This window comes from Ictidomys tridecemlineatus, chromosome 4, assembly GCF_052094955.1.
Source record: "Ictidomys tridecemlineatus isolate mIctTri1 chromosome 4, mIctTri1.hap1, whole genome shotgun sequence".
In the NCBI taxonomy this organism is placed as follows: domain Eukaryota; kingdom Metazoa; phylum Chordata; class Mammalia; order Rodentia; family Sciuridae; genus Ictidomys; species Ictidomys tridecemlineatus.
The window spans coordinates 130,622,689-130,642,042 of NC_135480.1; the positions used below are offsets into that span (position 1 = coordinate 130,622,689).

General features: G+C 37.3%; 1 long non-coding RNA gene across 3 annotated transcripts in view; it reads right to left on the reverse strand.

The window, feature by feature from the left end:
• LOC144376874 (uncharacterized) overlaps window positions 1–19,354 on the reverse strand; it is a 256,260-nt gene that overhangs the window by 60,206 nt on the left and 176,700 nt on the right. Inside the window, exon 1 of one of the 3 annotated variants that reach the window (XR_013437245.1) lies at window positions 18,067–18,172. The exons of 1 other annotated variant lie outside the window; for it this stretch is intronic. This is a non-coding gene — a long non-coding RNA (uncharacterized LOC144376874). Of the gene's footprint in view, window positions 1–17,647; window positions 17,930–18,066; window positions 18,173–19,354 lie in introns of those variants that run through there. One more of the 3 variants, XR_013437244.1, reaches the window with a different exon arrangement.

The window sequence follows — 19,354 nt, forward strand, 5'->3', positions numbered from 1 at the left end:
CTTCTTTTTATAAAGTTAGAATTGAACAATAAACCAAAAAGTAATACAGAAAAAGGCAAATATAACAAATGCTAACAGAAACAAGATAATAATGTGAAAATTAATTAATCCAAGGGCACTGCACACAAGTAACTGAATGGAAGCTAAGACCTGATCACCAGAGTTCTCAAAACCCAAGGGATACCTGTATGATGTTAATTACCATAGGGTGACCATAGATCTCAGTGAGAATCATATTTAACACATTCACTCACAAAGGGTTTTAAATTTCTTTTTCTTCAAAAATTTCTAGGATAATGGTGGGAAAATCACTAGAGGACACAAGTGTTTTGTCACAGGTATGTATGGCAAAATGCAAACCAAAATTTCCAAAACCAAAATAGTCAATTTTAGGATCCATGAAAATCCAACTCCTAGAAATTCAATTCGAAGCACTTCCTTTCTCAGATTGCTCTGTGACAAGGTTAAAAAAATAGTATGCCTCTATTTGCTCAAAATAGTTATGAAGGTTAGAGATACTGTTTTCTAAGACTTAAATTTAGGTGTTAGAGATCCACCTTATTTTGTATAGTACCTATATACTCTTAACATGGCCATAAAAAGGAAGCAGGTAAAGAAAAAGAACACTACAAGATTAACAGATGCTCAAGTTCTGGGTTACCTTCTCTACAGTGCAAAGCTTCAAGGGAGTGAATCCTATGTGAAAAGTCAGAACACTTACTTCAAGACAAAATGCACAAGCTGGGAAAGCCTGGCTGTGTGTTGGGCCCTAGACACCAAGAATTGTTACACCCAAATTTTTGAATTTTTTCCTTTTGATCACATAATCTGAAATGTATAAAGATTCTTTGAGTTAATTTATATGTTACTTTAAAATGCAAATGGCCAGAGATGATTAAGAAATCACTCATATTCAGTTTTTAAATTATTATGATCATTCCTTCAGACCTATTTTGATGAAGAGGAGTGAAGGGCTCAGTGTACTTGGTCCACACTTGATACACAGGAAAGGAGGACTTCCCATTTTGGGGGAAAGTTTAAGGAGACCTGAAAATACTAGGTAGGACCTGAAAGATATCTATGGGAAAATGAGAGAAAAATTGAAGATGAGTTTCTGGAGGATTGTGCCAAACCAACTTTGTCTTTTCCAAAATGTTTCTTGGGATAATCCTACCACCAATTCAGACACAAAACCATTTTCCCTTCTATTCTTCAGTCTTTGGTCTTATGTCCTCAGACTCCCATGTAAATGGGAGATAGATTTTCTCGTAACACAAAGACTTTATCTTAATATAACACTTTAAATACATTATGGATTACATTATGGGTTAAAAAGGCTTTGTGAGGACTGGGAATATAGCTCAATGGTAAAAGTAGCAAAAAAAAAAAAGGGAGAAAACAAGGCTTGTGAGAGCATTTTATATCATTTATAACATCCCTTCTACAAGAAAGCACAAACTAAATTCTAAACAATCTGATTATAAGTATACATTTAAAACACAGCCCACCTTTAAATAAAATTGTTTAGAGCCACAGCCGAAAGGGCCCCAGCAAACTTCCAGCTGCCCAGCAAACTTCCAGCTGCCAGTTGATGACTGGCTCACAGCGGCCCCAGCAAACTTCTAGCTGCCAACTGATTGGTTCCTCTGAGGTGATGCTCATTGGGCTGTTTCCCAGCCCTTTCAGACCACGGAGCTGCTCATTGGGGGACTTTTTTTTTTTTTCCATGCAGAAATGAACTTTATTTTTAGAACACACGCCACACCACAGGAGCTCTTCAGGAATTCCCTCAGAGCCTAACTGCCACCACCGGCTTCCCACAAGCCTCTCAACCCCCACCCCACTCCTCCTGCTCTTGAGGCAGATTGGCTGAGTGGTGTGGGCGGAGCCAAAAAAGTCCTCCAATGAGCAGCTCCGTGGTCTGAAAGGGCTGGGAAACAGCCCAATGAGCATCACCACAGAGGAGCCAATCAGCTGGCAGCTAGAAGTTTGCTGGGGCCTCTGTGAGCCAATCATCAGTTGGCAGCTGGAAGTTTGCTGGGGCCCCTTCGGCTGTGGCTCTCAACATAAAATATTCTCTATTTATCCAAGTGACTATCATTTCATTGAAACTCTTCTCTGTTGCCTTATTTTCTGAGAACATCCTGATTGTTTGTGGAAATAGGATAATCATACATTGCTATTAGGATGGGTCATATAATGAGGAAAAAAAAGATTGCCAGATGAATGAACCATTTATTCTTTTCTAATTGAAAACCCCAAATGACCTCATTCCCTAAGGACATCTTTTAGAGAACTATGAACATATTTTGAAACCACATCCCAGACAGGGGAAAAAGTCAACAGTGGAGCTAATAAGGATATGGTTTCAAGATTTCACAAGAAACAATAGAGTCAAATCAATCAGCAAAAACTCTCATTGCAAGGAGAATAGCTCAATTAAGGAGGATGGAACAAGCCAGCCTAGGGGACTTTCTTGCTCATCATTAGCTTACATCAACTTCTTGGCACTCAGCTTTCTTTTTTTCTTAGTTTCAGTCACAAACTTTGGTGTATAACTATTCAGAAGTATCTTCATGTCTCCATGTTGGCATTCTACTTGCCCTAGCTGTGAGAATTAGGCAGGCTGGCACCATAGTTTTGTGGGTATGACTGAGAACAGTTGAAGCTTCGGGGTAATGTCTTGCCTCTGATTTATTACTTCCTGAAGGATATAAGATAGAATGAGACCCTCTGCTCCCAAATTTTCCTGGTAGAAAAAGAATGGGGTGGGGGGCAGCAAAAAAAATGAAATAAAATAAATCCAAAACCAAAAATCGAAACAAAACAGAGAGAAAACATTTTCATTAGTATTTCAGTTTCTTGGAAAAAATGTGTGTGTGTGTGTGTGTGTGTGTGTGTGTGTGTGTGTGTGCGCGCGCGTGCGCGCACACCCACACACATGTGTGCAGGCTTGTGTGTATGTATGTTGCCTAGTCTTCATTATGTATTAGGAATTTTTTGGTTCAATCTAAAGCCCTTGTTAAAAATGTGAATAAAGACACAGATTGATAAAACTGACCTCTCAATTTAGTTCAGCAAATTCCTACTGAATGCACTTATACTCTCTCAGGCAGTTGAACGTGTTAGGAAGGCTCATGGCTGCCAAAAGTTTGAACAATAACCTGGCATAACATCGTGTATCTGCTGGACTAACTGAGATCCAAATGACACAAAGGAAACGAGGGTGAAGTATGGAACTTGCTATACAAAAATAAATTCTGCTGAAGGAAAACAAAAGGGAAACATTAAGACCTTCAGAACAGCCAGTTTTTCTTCGGGGACTGGGTAAAAATCTCAACTTATTAGTCAAAAGATTTTTTTTTCCACTGACAGGAAGGAAATGGCCTGCTGTCCCGTTGTGCAGCATACAATGAACTGAGAGGAAAAAGTAGGAGATTGCTTTGTCATGAAGTACATACACTAGCCAACCTCTATCAAATTAGAAAACCACAAATGAGAAGAATTAACTTATAAGTAAGAGGGTCACCTTTTTATATAAAGCAATGATCTCCTATGCTAAGGTCTAAGTTTGGAAGACTCATTCAAAAGGAAAGCAGAGCCCACCCTGTGGGTACTGTTTTGTTTGACTGATTTAAATGCAGTCATAGAAGTACAATGTCATCACTTTCCTTCTAGACAAACAGGTTCTTTATGCCACTGTTTCAGTCAAGGGAGTCAAATAATACCTTTTTTATTGCAGTATTTTTAGACATTGGATACATCTGGAAAAATATTCAAGCAGATAATTAGATTGCATTAGCAATGTGTCTGTTGTGGTTTTCCTGATCCCAGAGAAGGCAGCCCTTTATGAAGCACTTGGCCGCAGTATCCACGAAATCTACTGTGTAAATTGGCCCACACTAAAGCATGTGGAAAACATTTTTTGGCTGAAACTCGAAACCATTCATGTGGCTTTGAGACTGGGAAGCTCAGGCTGCCAACATCAATAGAACTTTGTACTACAAACCCAAATGGTCATTTAGACATGTGTACTTCTACGCTCACAAATGCACTGAGGTCAAATATTTTTTAATCTTGGGAATTTTTCCTCTTTATACAGCCTCATATTTCATGCAGGAAATGAGACTGAGTACAACAAACACAAATCATTGAGACTGACAGAGCATATTGGGTTCAAAACCCAAGCCTTGACTCTAATTGCTCTCCAAAGGCCCCTGGCTCAAGGTAACTGTTGATTTAGTTCAGCTGTTTTCAATCAGCACTGTAAGGTCCCGCTAAGACAAACTGGTGAGGCCACGTTACATTTGTACCCAGGGATCCCTTGGGTATAAGTATAACACAGTTAGCATTTTAAAAGATTGCGTTTGTCTGCAGGCTGCAGGCGGTAATTACAAGCAGGCAAATCTTTTGTGAAAGATGGTGTGACCTTCCTTCTGGTGAAAGAGTGATGATGGCTTCTAGTGTAGGAAAAATAATGTTTCCATTCAAGGTTCAGTGAGGAAGCCCGCCTCTTTTCAAATGGTCGCCAAACTTGACAGCCAGTTTGTTGTTGTGTTTTGCTGAATATCAAAGGAATTTATTTCTTGTGGGGGCCAATTTCTTGGTATTACTTAGCTGTTGAAGGATTTTTAAAAGCATGCTATTTTGAACTGAAAGAGAGGCAATTGCTAAATAAACTATGTTGAGATGCACTTGACCAGATGTCTTAAGTTTATCCATCCTCAGTTTTTGTTCATAGCCTACAAGTAGTGGCAAAAAGCTGAAAGATCTGAACATGTATATTTCTGCTTGGAATAATGTTCTCCATCTGTTGTTGACTTTGAAGTTGCAGAGTGGACTTTAAATGAATATATTGGATTTTCTGGCTAAAGACTTGAATTTGCATATGGGAATCAAATATAAATGTCTGGTCTAGACTAAAAGACTGAGATTAAGGATAGACTATGTTGCTAACAGTGCCCAGGAGAGCTCAATTCCATATGTACTTATCGGCTTCCTAAGGATAGACAGATTGCTGGGACATCAAAGATTTTTGTTTCAATAAAGTTTCTGGTTACAAATTCACACCTTCATTTTATTTCAAAGACTCTTTCTATGTGTTTTTATCTATCTATCTGTCTATCTATCTATCTATCTATCTATCTATGTATATACATACATACACATACATATGGCATCTTCAGTACCCAAAAGAATTTTAGGCATATAACAGGAGCTAAATATTTGTGAACATTGACAGAACAAATACAATGTATTTATATATTAAATTACAGGTGTCTTGCTTTGGGAAGACTAAATGCATACTTCTATTTTGTACATCAAATCAACTGCTCAAGGAATCTTATTTTTTTCCAAAAGAAGTCACTCAAATATTGACTTGTTAATTAAAATCAATGTAAATATGAAATTAACTTGCATTCAGAGTTTCAGGACTATTCTTTGAAGAAAGGAGCATGTGTGTACATGAGTATACATATGAGTGTGTTTGTTTACGACTAGCATATTGTGTGAATATAGCTGTAACTGTACAAAGGTGGCATTTAGCTATCCTTTCCCTTTCTTGAAGTTCAAAAGCACTTCAGGTGCATGTGAGGACATATATACATCTATATACATCTGTGTGCTTATGGACCTCTATGATGATAAAGTCATATTCCAATAATCATAGTCATTTTAATTCTCTTTGATGGTAATTAAGTTTTCCAGAATTCTGTTACTCAATGAAACAAATACTCCCCGTAGTTAAACTTTGCCTTAGCTGTAAGCAGAAAACTCGGAAAGTTGCATTTAACTCCTTTAACCTTAAAGGTAATACATATCAGAGTCAATTAAATTAATTTATATGAAAACACTTAATAATTATAGTTTCCAAATGTGCATAAACCAGGAAGAATATTGCACTTTGAAAGAAGCTGAAAATATATTTATATCTCTCCTAGGTATGAAATAATAATAACCCTTCATGTATAATGACTTGAACCATTTCAGTGTTAGATTCCGAAGTAAACTGGCTGGAAATCACATAAGTAACTTGGCTCTAAAGGAAAGCTCCTGAAAGGGTTGGTTACTAGGTAAATTGCAGAAGCCATTATCATTTTCTCTAATGCATCCAAATGTCTGAAGGTGATTGTAGAACTCTCACCTACATTGCTTTCAGGAGCAGCAATTATGGAAACCACATCTAACAACATTCTTTCAAGTGTGGAGTCACACAATCTTGTTTTCAGAGGAAAAAAAATTAGGAATAGAGGTTTTCTACCCAAAAACATTAAGTTAATACTCAAGCTGGTATGGATTTAAGTTCTTTTGTTGTTACTAAATGGCTATATAATCTTGAGCACATCATTTACTTCTCTGAAAATCATTGTTAATATTTGATAATTAGGATTATGAGAAACACTTATTACCATAGTTCCCATATTCTATGATACCCATTTTTCCTGTTGAATAGTTCCAAAAGCAGGGCACATCTTTCAATTGACATACTTTATTTTTCCCCTAAAAAATAATTCAATTGATATGTCCTAAAATTGTGGAAGTATGCTCTATTAGTTCTGTTCCTTTCTTTCTTGTCATTCCTCCACCTCAATCCACCACTCCCGAGCTTTCATTTGTGGTTCCAAATAGACAATACAGTCTAATAGTCTGGAGTTTAGTTCCAGCACTTATTACCTTTTGATTTGGAGCAATTGATTTAAACTTTTAAACCCTCAGATTTCTCATAATTAAAATGAGGCTTGTAGTATGAAACTCACAATGTTATCATAAGGATTGTAAAGTGCTGGCATTGTATGTGGCACATAAGAAACATGTAGTACATGTTTGTTAGCAGTTTTTATTACCAGGCCTGGCTTGTGAGGATGACAGATGACAATGTTTGGCAGTGAATTTAGAATACTTGCTTGGTTCCTGGATCATCTCATAAAGATATTTGCCAGTCAGAGCACAAACTTCACGAATTTGCCTCTAATTGAAGTTATTTATAATCACTCACAGCCGATACTTGCATTTTCTAACAGTTCTTTCTCAAAGTTCTCACTGTTGCTTTTATCGTATTCAGAAACGGCTTCCTGGTGGTCTTTGACTCACTTCCTCTATTTCCACTGTCACTATCCCCTTGAGTATGGACCAACCCTCTGCTGGGTATGTTCATCCTTTAGGGGTGTCCTTCTGCTATCACTGCTGTGTGGTTCAGAGGAAAAAAATCACATGCCTCTGCTTAACTTAAACAACCCATGAATGAAGCAAGTTCTTTCCTTTATCCCCCACATTATCTTTAAGACTAGCCAGTATAATTCTCAATGACTTAATTGAATAGCAAGGATGATGGAAGAGAATTATTATGGAAAATCCATAGGGTCACATTCTTTCTAGCCTCAGACTTCTCTCCACCAATTAATATCAGTTGATTCCCCTCATTGACAGTATTTTGAATACCTTGGGTTTCAACAATGGCAGAGCAGAGAGAGGAGCATCTTTCTTAAGGTTAAAAATTTTATTCCAGGCCATTATTCTTGTCACAGGCATGATCTCTTCCTGGTTAGTTGACAGTAGGAATATCCATGATCATAATGAAAAAACTCACCTGCACCAGTTGTAATGTCATCCTACTTTACAGCCTTAGTAGGACACTTACATAGACCAAGGTTGCCGAAGTGTGGCTGGGCACAAATAACGGAGCTGCCGCCTCAAAGCCTTGTAGGTTCAAACAGCAACTCTTTATTCCCAAACTCTCACCGGCACTGTACACACACTTCCCAGGAACACACTCTCTCCACCGGGCTCCCGGAACCCGGAGAGAACTCAACCTGGAACTCTAAAGTAGCTGGCCCCCGAGGCAGCAAGATCCACCCTAATCTCAGCAGGATCCTCCCTAATCCCGGAGCCGCCCTAATCCCAGAGCAGGGTTACCTTTCAACCATTCCCTCTAGCAAAATGCCAAGCGTCATTCCGACTAAACTGTGGCTCTCAACAAAGGTAATTCAATATCAATATATTGTGGATTATTTCATTTTAAATACCAAAGGACATCAACAATCCAATTCAGGATGGAGAAAGTCAAACTCTTTAAACCATCTGCCCCCTACACAGGACATAAAAACCATTTTAGCAGCACCTTCCTTCAGTGATTTCCTGTCTCATCTCCTGGAATTATTTGCTTAACCAAGAACAAAACAAAACAAACTAGAGAGCAAAGAAGTATTTCTGCACACCAGCCAAGCTTTATTACATCTCTTCTATTTTACTTTCATACTCCACCCCTTGTCCCCTCATACCACACCTGTCTGGTGAGGAATGGTATCTGGTTGGCCCTACTTCTGTTTCATTTGCAAACATGGGTCTACTAGGCTGCATTCCTCATGCTATAAGACAGAGAGAAAGTGAGATCACAATCAATATAGTTGCACAAAGACACTTGAGGATTGTTGACAGGCCACTAAACTGTAAACTATCGCTTTATTTTCTTCTTTGTTTCCTGTTTTGGCCACTGAACAATTATTCTGCTTCTTGAGATACAAAATCATGCCTTTTGCCCTCTTGCTTTGTACTCTGTCTTTAGTTTGTGGAACTATTATTAATATTCTCTGTACTCCAAAGTATGTCAGTAAATAATTATGGTTTTTCCTGTTAGTGGAGAGAATGTTTTCTCTACTTTCATGGTTGGTACTTGTCCTTTTATTAAAAATGTGATCTGTTTCATAACTCGGTACTGAAACAGAGTCTTAGAATCTGGAAATCTGAGTTTTAGGTTGCATTAGATAAGAACAGTGGGAACTTGGTCAGTAATTTAAACTTTGCTTCAGTTTCCTTCTCCATAAAATGGGCTGGATTTTCTTTGCTCTGAAAATACTATCTGACAGATACCTGAAGTCTTGTTACCCTTAGGGAAACTTATTATTCTTTAGGAGTTTCACTGCTGACAAGTGGAAACTCATGAACAAAAGAGGGGATTCTAGAAAGCAAGTGTGCTACCCAGGTTAAGAGGAGCTATCAGGTGGCCTTGCTTACTCCTATAGAGGCCACCAAGGAAGAAAGGTGATTCATTCAGAACTCTGTAAATTGCAGTGTCGGAAGTCAAAGGACTGAGATGACTAAAAGATATTTTGCCTCAATAATCTTAGAAAAACAAACTAATAATTTATTGCATGTTTCTTTGCATCTGCTTTGTGCTGCCAGGAGCTTTTAGGCCATTATATTAGTCACTTTTCAGTGACAGTCACAAAATTCAGATAAAATTATTGTATAAGGAGAAAAGATTTATTTTTGTACATAGTTTTACAGGTTTCAGTCTATGGTCATTTGGTCCCATCACTTATTATGGCCCAGTATACCATGGCAAGGAGTACCTGACTGAGAAGATCTGTGAAACTTACGACATTCAGAAAGAAAAAACAAAACACGGGCAGACATAGAGTCCCAGTTGCCCCTTCAAGGGATCCCCCCAAAGACCTAACTTCCTTCAACTATGCCTCACCTCCTAAAGGGACATTCTACTACCTCCCAGGCATGGCACAGCCTGGCAACTAAACCTTCAACATATGGGCCTTAGCATATGGTTCATTCAAGATGCAAATCATAACAGCTTCTACAGGAAACAGGCGTATTAGACCAAAAGTCTCTCCTACCCCAGCTTCTGGAATTCCCTTTTCCTTTTGTGTTCTCCATGTAAACCACTGGTACTCCATCAGGAAAAAATACCTAACACTCCAGAAATCCTAATTCTATGGTTCTGTGTGCATCCTAAGCATTAATAATTTTTAATAATCTCTAGAGGTTATTCCTAACACAGCTGTGCCTGTGAACCACTGCTGTCCTCTCCATTCTTTCTTTTTCTGTATTGTGATACCACTTGTTAGCCATACGCAGTCCCATGTGAAGGTGGAGTTTTACACCTTATCAGGAACTAGAGTGTGGTATAGTTTGAATGTGTCCCCTCCAAAATTCATTAATTTGAAACTTAATGGCCAAGGTTTTAGCATTAAAAGGTGTGGCCTTTGAGATGTCATTAGGCCCCAAGGACTTCATCCTTATGAATGGGATGAAAACCCTTAAGAAAGAGGTTCATGGAGCATCTGGCTAACTTGATCTCCTACTTTTCTGACAACTGAAGACATAGCAGAAAAACCCTCACCAGATGGCAGCACCTTGATCTTGTACATGTCAGCCTCCAAAATTGTGAGAAAGTAAATTTTATTCTTCATAACTTACTCAGTCTGTGGTATTTTATCATAGTAGTACAAACAAAGATTTTAGGAGATATGCAGTAAAGGCTTACAAATGGATGGAATGAGCCAGGGAACAAAGGAAAAGAGGGAATATGTAACAGAAAGAAAAAAGGTAAGGTGAGGGGATGGGCAGAAAGGAGTGATAAATGACAAATTGTTTCTTGCAAATTTTAGACCTATAACTCTTTGACCCTTAAATTTTTTCATGACATAAAACTTGAGTTATATTACCACTTTTAAAAAACTACTGCATTCATTCTGGAACTTCTGCCCAAATGGGCCCAATCTAATTTTTCAGACAGTGCCATGGGGAATAATTTTTCTTCTTCTGAAAGTTTGAAAGGGGGAAGACAATGACCAAATGAGAGAATGAAAGGCTGCCCCACTGGGTGGCTTTTTGATTATTGTAGGACCTCCCATTTCCATGCCCTGACCACAAAACCTTGCTCTTTGAAAAGATACATTGGACTATGTCAGAAAGAAGAACTCAGCAGTAGAATCAGTAGTATATCTCCCCAAACTGTATATTTTAAATTGCTAACTCTATTCTGAGAATGATTTCTATAATGTCAAATGTACCCAGAATAAAGGTATTCCTTTTGACCTGAGATTGGCCAGACATGTTCTCATTAAATTGGATTGCATTTGGTATATGTGTAAATGGCAGGTCTAAGTGTAAAAAGTGCTTTTCATCATGAAAGAATATAATTTATAAACCAGAGTCACTGCTGACTATGAAAATTTGCTCCCCGAAGACTTTCATTGAAGGAGAAAATAATCTTGAAGATCAATGAAATGTTGAACGTTCAAGACAAGCAGCCTTCTCTCTCCCACTGTGCATGATGGAGACAGGATCAGAGTTCTAGGATGCAGGTATTTTAGCAGGGGCTCTGAATCATACACACTGGTGACTAGAGGTGGCCACTTGCTTAGGCTAGCCCAGCAGGGATAGAGAAGAAGGTCACACAAATGGACATTCAGAGTAAAGGCTAAGAGCACAAGTTTGGGATTTTAGGGTCAAACTCTAGGATGAGAATTATTTTTCCACCTCATTGTAGTAAGCGTCCATTAAACGGGAGAGGAGAGATCCAGAGCTGAGCTGGATTGGGCTTTTGTTCTCAATGACAGTAAACCAAATATCATTTTAGGAAATACTCTTCATATCAGAGACAAACACCTGTCATTATTATCAAATTTCTGGTCAATACTGAGAACCATGTAGAAAGTAAATTATATTTTGTAATATTCTGGTTATTACACTAGTAACCAAAATAAACAGTCTACTAAGAAAACTCACTTAGCAAATCATAGCAAGCAATGGCAGATCCTGCCCACAGCTGCAGATTTGTATAGATTATCTGGCCCTGCTAAGAGTCAGAAGCATATCCACATGAATATTGTTTCATAAAATCACAGGTGCTGATTGCTTTACCATGGTAGATTTCACCTTCATTTATAAAACACCTTTTCTATCAATTAGTATGAGACACTAAAAAGAATTTTGGATTAGAAAGGATTGAGTTCTAATCCCAACTCTACCATGGGCAGAAGTGTTGAAAAGTTATTAACTTCAACTTGTGGATGAGGTTCTAGGAAGTGGACACAGAATTTCAATTTAAAGGAGACTCCTTACAGGAAGGTTATAAGAATATTTGCTTTTCAGAGAAAATATCACAAATACAAGAAATTGCAAGGATCATGGATGAACAATCACATTAAGAAAATGACAAGGGGTTGTTAACCTTGTGTGGGCTTAATTTTGAAGTCAGTGAGAGTTCATAATTGTTGGAGAATTTGTGAAGCTGAAAATCCCAAGTTTAAGCTTCATACACTATTTCATAACAGATGGCAAGTTAAGGTTATGTCATAATTGGAAACTATTCACCTTTGAAGGAACTAATATAGTAGAGAATTATTGCCAACATAACCTAGAAACATGATGGTTCATTCTTTTAAGCCCCCCCCCCCGCAACTATTTCTGGTTAACATTTTTAAAACGAGCATACATTTAAATGCAGAATGTCTTCTTCTATTAAATATTCAACTACCATTTGCCACTAATCAAATCTTCATGCTCAAATAATCTTTATTAAGTACAATGTGTGTACTGTGGTATGTTAGGTACTATATAAAGAAAAAAAAAACCCTGGCACAAACGCAGATGCCATATAAATAGGCGAGCATAATAAAATTCTTCAACGAAGAGAAATGTAGCAATGTCAGGCAAAAACCCAAGCTAATAAATGAATAAAAAGTATAATAAAAATGTCTAACAAGTTTCCACTTGTACAGCTTTCTTGCATGACACATATATGTTTTTAGGTTTTATATATAAGGGCACACTTTACCACTTCTCCTTTTAGGATGTTCTCCCTGTTAAAAATTTTTAGCAGCTGCTTTTTACTTTGGACCTTGAAAAGGTTTTGCTTCACTTACATTTTACATAAGCTTTAGTGCTCATATTTTTATGGTGTTGGTTGTATAAATAACTCTGTGGGAAAAAAATGGGCATATGAACTATCTTTAAAAAACAACTATTGACAGATATTTGTACTCTGACCATTTTATAATTTTTGAACTCCTTTAATTAACTTAATTGATGAATCTACTTATGTATTCATGCAGTAATTCATTCATGAATTCTTACATTTTTAAAAAATGATCCCTGCCTTAATTATAGAAGTGCCATTGTAAAAATCACTTGCTCTTTGCTTTCAAAAAACTCGAGGTCTGGGTGTGGGGGAATGGGGTGATGGAGACATATTTTTTAAATTGTGGCACTTTGTGAACTATACCCTACTTGTGATATGGACCGTGGTGCCATTATACTCAAGAGGAAAGCTATCTAAATAATACTGATAAGCCTACTGAACAACATACATAAGCTGTGTATTAATCCACAAATATGTTCTCTCCAGAGCAGGCCCAGAATAGAATTAATAAGTTGAACAAAACCCAGAAGAGTTCTTATGGATAGTTCATATTTTCTCAGAATTGGTTTTTGTTCCATAGTGCCCCAGGTTTTCTTCAGCTAAAGGCCAAACTTCATCAGTCCAACATAGGACCAATATCATCCTAAGGGGATATCTGAAATTGGCTGCTACCAGCATCATCTGGGGAATACTTGTTAAACATGCAAATCTGTAAACTTCCATACTAGAAGCTCCAAGATAGTCAGTCAGGTCTGAAACTGGGAAATCCATATTTTGGCATGAGTCTCAGGTAATTTCAACTTTTAGTTATATTTGGGGGAAACAATAAATTTAGTATTTATAGAAAATTACTTAGCACTAAACAGTGGGTGGGAGAACATATTATCCCTGCTCTAACACAGTCCTTTTATAAAAACTTCCATTTAATTCAGAACCCAAAAGGCCTTTAATTATGGGGAGCTAACATTTAAACAGTATGGAAGAAAGAAAAAGACATTTTATTTTATATTATTTATGTTGTTTCCTACCCAAAATGTCTCTTTTCTCCTAACTTAAGTTTCATTTTTTTTGAATGAGTCTACTATGAGCCTTTAAACTCTTTCATATGGCTAATTAAATGTTGAATGAATAATTTATTTCAGGAAGACACTAAAACCTAACAAGAAATGTGACATTGGACCCTAATGCACTTGCAGGTACTCTGGTGCCTTTCACCTCTCAGCCTCTGATATAATGTGCCAACACTGGGCCAGCCCCATGGCTCTATCATATCTGATACATTAGTGAGCTGCTCTCCCTCATCTTAGATTCTGCCAGTTGATGCCTTATACTTGAGACATACATACTGGAGTTTCTTTTCCTTGCTTGATCAGCCAGAGGCTAATAGGGTGGTTCTCTACTGTATAAATCTTTAATAAAACTAAAGAACTTTTTAGAATCTCTTCAACTTTGTGAACTCACTTACTTAGTAATAGTAACAAGGGCATGCACTGACCTCTAGATCAAATCTATAAAGAGAACTGAGAGCCAGACCTTTGCATCTCAAGCTGTTTCAGAGGCCAACCTGCCATACAGGGGACTTGGCATGAACTGTCTCATCCTCTTCATCTACTGCAAGTGTCACCTTTTGTCTGACCCTCAACCAATGCCTCAGGGAGATTCCACAATATTTCATCATTGCAGTTATTAAGAGTTGTAATAAGAAGTCTGACTCCCTTCTTTCATGTTTGGTTATTGATGGCTTTGACGTCTCCCTGTTGCCCTTACCTGTGCCCTGCTTCTGGACAAGCTGACAGAAAAGCCTGGTACTGCCCCTTTTGGGCACCAAGCGGAGAGGTTGCACATATAGGCAATCTCTCACCTGCCCCCACCCATTCACTCCACTAAAACCCCAAGCCAATCACCTTCCCTGGCTCACTCAAGCCAATTTGGGCCTGCTTGGGAGGCCTGGTCTGGTCTCTCCAGAGACCTCAATGATGTAAACAATAAAACTTTTTATACCCTCTAATTGGGGGCAAGTGGCATTATCACTTGACACCACAACCAAATTTAGGTGAAGGTCCATCTGACTCTGCAGATGACCATAAAAGTATCCAACCAGTCCAGTTTAAAACCTCAATCTCATGGAATTTAAAGTATTGTTTTCCCTATTGCCAACTGTGTTTCAGCCTAAGAACACAAGTGTGTGTGCACAAAGTACATGCGCTTTTCCTTCTCTTCCTCATCTCCATTTTGGGATTAAAATTGCCTGGGGAATGGTTTTATTCTGGGGTCACTTGTTTTCCTCCTTTACAAAGTTTAACTCCACTTGTTTGAAGTCTGGGGAAGGAACAGGAAGCAAAGAACAAAGCCTTGTTTGTGACTTAAGCACACAGTTGCCATTCTTTCCTGGTATTTGTCCCTGATTTTCTGGCCAAACTTTCACCTTGGTGTCTTCTGAGTGATAGGTGTTCAAATGCTGGTGCTAGCATGGGGCATGCCTGTTGGTTTCTTGAAGATTCTCCTTCACTATTCTATTTTCATTCCCTTTAGCTTTTGCCCTAGACAAAAATTCATAGCTTTCTTGCTCTTGGGGTCCCTTGTCTGAGGCACATTCCTCTTGAGGTGGTTATAAGATAGCTCAAGCTGGGCTACTTACTGCAGTGCCATAGGAAGCACATACATCCTTGTCATGCCATGGGAGTGTAGAGTCCTCTACTGCTTTCCCCTATTGGTCAGGTGCAATAATACTCACCGCATATTCCATGTGCTTCCCTATATTTGCCAGTCCTTTCTGTGGAGAAGGGAGGATCATGTGACTAGATTTATCCAGTAGTCTCTGAGTGGAAATTCCATGTGTTTGTGAGACAATAAAAAGAAAGTGCAGGTTTTCCAAATTCTCTTTCCTCTCTCACTCTCTTTTCTTTTACTGATCACACTGGGAGCCACACATTAAGATGACAACGTCACAAGCTGGCTCAACCTGAACTTTGAGCAACTACATGGGACAGGACTTCTCACCAATCACATGAGACATGGAATGTGAACAAAACCTAACTCATTATTTAAGTCATTTAGATTAGGAGGCTACTTTTTATGAAATGTCCTTCTTTGTCCCTTCTGATTAACTTTGGCTTGAAGTCCACTTTATCTGATATGAGGACAGAAACCCCTGCTTCTTTATGAGATCCATGTGAATGACTTGTTTTTCTCCCACCCTTTTACTTTCAGTCTATGGATGTCTATGCCTATGATGTAAGTCTCATTTTTTATGCAATATTTTTAGTTGTATGTGTGCTTTTTAACCTTTATTTATTTCTATGTGGTGTTTAGGATGGGACCCTCACACATGCTAGGCAAGCACTCTACCACTAAACTATAACTGCAGCCCCAAGATGAGTATCTTGGAGACAGTATATTTTTGGGTCTTGTTTTTAATCCAACCTGCCAGTCTGTCTTTTGATTGATGAGTTTAGGCCATTCATAGTCAATGTTATTATTGAGAAATGATTTTTAATTCCTGTCATTTTAATTTATTCCAGGTTTTTAATTTGAATTAGTTTCTCCTTTGATTGACTATTGTTTTAGTGTAGTTCCTCCCTTTGCTGGTTTTCACTTTTATTTTTTTATTTCTTCTTCATAAAATATTTTATTGAGTATGTTTTCTAGAGCAGGCTTTCTAGTTGTGAATTCTATTAACTTTTATCATGGACGGTTTTTATTTCATTGTTAATTCTGAAGCTTAATTTTGTTGGGTATTCTTGGCTATCAACCATTTTCTTGCAGAGAGTAATATATATAATTCCCACACCTCCTAGCTTTGAGAGTCTGTGTTGAGAAATCAGTTGAGATCTGAATGTGACTTGTCTTTTTCTGTGGTAGCTATTAAAATTCTATTATTATTCTGTATGTTAGACATTCTCATAATAATGTGCTTTGGTGTAGTCCATTGTCATTTTGTATATTTGTGGTCCTGCAAGCCTCCTGTATCTAATTTTCCATTTTATTCTTTAGGTTTGGGGAATTTTGTAAAGACATTTCATGGAAAAGATTGCGTATTCCTTTTGTTTGTATCTCCAAGCCTTCATCTATCCCAATAAATCTTTTTTTTGTAATATTTATATTTTAGTTGTAGTTGGACACAATGCCTTTATTGTATTTATTTATTTTTTATGTGGTGCTGAGGATCAAACCCAGGCCTCTCATGTGCTAGTTGAGCACTCTATCACTGAGACATTTTGGTCTTTTCAGCTTATTCCACATTTCTTGTAAGTTCTGTTCATGGTCTCTTAACATCTTTTCTCAGTGGCCATCGTTATTTTCAAGATTATATATTTTGTCTTCATTGCCTGAAACTCATGTTTTCCAAGTGATCTAGTCTATTGGTGATGCTTTTAGGAGGCTACTTTGTTACCACAGCAACACCTACCTTACCATCTATGTATCTAGGTAGATAGATACATAGATAAAATTATTTTACCTATAGAGATTTATAATCTGTGCTTATATAAATATAAAAATATTTAGTCATATATGGTAAAGCTATAATATACATTAATATAATAATATATGTTATAATGTTATATATTATACATAATGTCATGTATTATTAGTATAACATTACCTGTTATAGTAATATGTATTATATTATATATAATCATTTTATTTTATATACACTACCGCCCAAAATTTTATGCCATATATAATGCATTCTGTTTATAACATATAATTAATATGATACATGAATATAATTAATATAATTGTTATTAGTAAAATAAATGGTGAAAAAAGCACTGTTGAGGAAATCAGGGGTATAATTGCTATCAAAAAATAAGCAACTTAGCAATTAGTACAAGACCATTATATCTACTGGGAAACCATCATGGAAGCCCACGCAAAAAGTTCTTTACCCTAAGTTTAATTAGTAAATCATACATATGAGGCTTTTTTAAACTTGAAAAAGAGGTATGCATGTAGAAAACAAAGAAGATAAAATATCACACTCACCACACATATCTGAGAGTCCGAACTCAAAGTGTTCATATTCAAGAGAGCTGCTGAACTGTCACAATGCTGGCACAGTTAACTATGACCTGTTAGAACAGGCCTGGAGGTTTGTGAAAGTCAGACTTTTGTTACAGAAACATGGGCCTGCAGACCAGAAGTAGGAAAAAAAGCAAGACTGCATCCTGGCAGGCGATACCAAACACCAACACTTCATGAGGCAGCAGAAATACAGCAAAACACAGCTCCAGTCTAACACAGTAGTTCTGTAGGTAATGAGGACCCCAAAAACTGCACAAAGTTAGAATCCTATGTAATAATTTGTGTTTGAGAAGACATAAAATTAAAGAGTATATATTATGCAAAAGTACATGAAAATAGGCACTCTCTAAAACAAGACTGACACCAAAGCAATCACTCACTTCTGTCTTCAGAATTCTGACTCCACTCTCCCCCCTGAGTCTGGGGCATATGGCCAAATTTCTCAAGAGCAGGAGTCTAGGGAACATCACCCCTTCCTTCCATTGCCTCATTACTACTAAATTCTGGGGATGTGAATTATCATCCACCAGCAACACTTTTGAAATAGCATTGGTTTCAACATTGCTTTCTTGGCAGAGCTGCCATCAAGAACTGTGAAGGGTCTGAGATTTTACACTATTGGCAAGCTAAGAAAGTATCATGCCAAGGTTTCATGGGTGATGGCAGAAGATACAGGAGTATTGGGTCATAGATGAAGGATACTTTATAACTCATAGCAGTACCAGTAGCGAGAGTATCAGCAGTTTTACAGTGGTTCTATGAACCTCCAAATCCCATAGGGTGATGTGAAAGAGGCCAGATGATATCTATACATGCAGAAGGTTGCTTTACAGAACAGGAACCCTGAGTTAAGGGAACTCGAAACTTTTATAATGAGCAGTAAGCATTCCTGACCTTGGGTCCCAAGAGAGAGACTTTCCCTATCTACTAAGGCTTTTCTTTCCATAAATATCCTTGAAAAGACAGCTTGAAACAAAGGGCAAGGAATGCCTTGCTCATAAGATGTGCCAAAACACAAGAGAATTGTAAAGTGATATATACCAAAAGCTGCTTAGAAAAATAGAGAATCTAAAAAGTCTTTGGAAGCAAAAAATAATAAAAAGGCTTATGAGTTACTGTAGGTAAAGTATCAGCTCAGGTCATGATCAAACCAAATACAATATCTGAGCTGTTTTAAATACTGTCTTACCATAGTGATTAGAATCTAAATGCCCTGGACAGAGAGGTCAAGAAAAAACTTTAATGCCCCCAAGCATGTACCCAGACAATAGAATAAAAATTCTTTTTTATAACTATGTCTGTATCCCAAAGTTCCTAACAGAGTGTTTACCAGCTGTCCAGCAGATATTTATCAATGAATGAATGAACAACTGTTGTCTCATTACTTTACAAGAATATTGCCAGTAACATGATAGCAGTATCTGATTAATCTATCAAGTATGTGAAATACAGCTTAAAAGTGCCACATTTCTGTATAATTCTTTTGGCCTATTTTTTGGAGGTCCTCCAAAAAAAAGCATTTTTTTTAAACTAGTTTACCTCCAAAGAAAGCACTCTTTTTAAACTGGTTATGTCATAGTTAAATTACATATATACATATGTTATATATATATAACACACAAAATTTTTTAAATCATGTGTTTTATTTTCATTAACACAAATATTGTA